This window comes from Macrobrachium nipponense, chromosome 19 (genome assembly GCF_015104395.2).
Source record: "Macrobrachium nipponense isolate FS-2020 chromosome 19, ASM1510439v2, whole genome shotgun sequence".
Taxonomy (NCBI): Eukaryota; Metazoa; Arthropoda; class Malacostraca; order Decapoda; family Palaemonidae; genus Macrobrachium; species Macrobrachium nipponense.
This window is the reverse complement of record NC_061088.1, coordinates 67,368,108-67,369,746: the sequence shown is the minus strand read 5'-3', so window position 1 is coordinate 67,369,746 and position 1,639 is coordinate 67,368,108. Positions and strand designations below refer to the sequence as shown.

General features: G+C 32.5%; 1 protein-coding gene across 3 annotated transcripts in view; it reads left to right on the top strand.

The window, feature by feature from the left end:
- The first annotated feature begins 1,116 nt into the window (after positions 1–1,116).
- LOC135218032 (ras-related and estrogen-regulated growth inhibitor-like) overlaps positions 1,117–1,639 on the top strand; it is a 147,798-nt gene continuing 147,275 nt past the window's right edge. Inside the window, exon 1 of one of the 3 annotated variants that reach the window (XM_064254185.1) lies at positions 1,117–1,178. The gene's annotated coding sequence lies outside the window, so the exon portion shown is untranslated. The other 2 variants (XM_064254192.1, XM_064254179.1) reach the window with 2 other exon arrangements.

Here is a 1,639-nt window from a genome sequence, read left to right as displayed (position 1 = left end):
CAATTCCGCATTCCGTTCGAGACCATATTTCTTTTCTATTACTAAAAGCTTGTACGTGCATCTACGCCATTGCTGTGATTCCTCCCTATTCGCAGACGCACTATATATATATATATATATATATATATATATATATATATATATATATATATATATATATATATATATATATAATATATATATATATATATATATATATATATATGCGTGTGTGTGTGTGTGTGTGTGTGTATGATTGTAATAACTTCAGTGCATGAATTGTTTATTACACATTACACAGGTGAACAATATATATATATATATATATATATATATATATATATATATATATATATATATATATATATATATATATATATATATATATATATATGGGGAAGGTGCTTCTCTTTTTTCTTTTTTTTCAGTTATTGTTCCCCTGCAATGGAAAGCAGAGTTCCTCCCCTTATCAGGCGACCTCGTAACCCCCTTTAGTCTTCCCTTTCCCTAATTTACTGTGTAGAAATCGTGTAAGTTTGGTTTACGTGGTTCACTGACTTCTTTCTCTCCTGCCAACCTCTGAATTATCTTCCTCTTTCTGTTCTTTCTGATTCACTTAACTTGACTTTCTCTAAGAGACATGTCCATCCTACCCACATTTCTAGTTCTCTTGGATCAGAGGCTTAAAACAAATATACTGTTTAAAAAAAATAATTAAGTGTTTTTGGAGACAAAAAAAAAAAAAAAAAAAAAAGTCCGTGATTACGTCACAGAGTATTCATGTACGATTTTACATTTTTAAAGGGAAATCGAACGGTACTGGTACGTTTCTGTAATATGCTGAACCTTGGGAAATCTAAAAATATGAACGAATAAATCAACTGAGATGGTGAACATGAGAATAGGGAAAATATTGAAACACTAAAAAATAAGTATATAAATAAAATACAAAAGGGAAAGCAATAAAAATGAAAATTTAAATATATAAAATAAACTTAACCCTTGGCGGAAAAAAAGGGGAGAAAATAACATCCCATTAAGATTCCCTAGTGGGGATGATGTGAGGGGAAAATGCCCATGGCAAGAACTGGCACCCTTTGGCAGCTGAGGGTAGCTGGGCACATCACCAGTAAAGGTAGAGCAAGTGTGAGGGAAGGGAGGTCGTGAGTTCGCAGCTCCAGGGGACATCACTATATAAGGTCAAAGGATTCTGTTTAAAATAAGATAACTGGGGTACAAATATGGCATTACAGAATCTATGCCGTTCTAAGTGACGGAAAATAATGTTTGTGTTCCCATCTAGTGATGCAATACACGTGGAAATTGTCGATATATAGTATTTAAGATCATCTGGTGATTATGCTCAGAAGTGCAAATATCCAATATCTGATTATTAATGTATGACTGACATCTGTTGTTACAATATCCATGAATGTCGAATGACAGTGATTTATATTTGATATCAAGCGAATGATGATCTTACAACATAAGAAAAGAGGAAGAGCGTAGAGATTCTTAAAAAAAAATTAACGCAAAGGAAAACTATTTATTGGCTTAGTCAAGAATGAAAAAAATTAGCTAGTGCTTAAGTACATTAGTAGCATAAAAGACGAGTGTGTTAAACAGCGGATGTATTCCGGAGTCCAAATGAGTGTGTCGT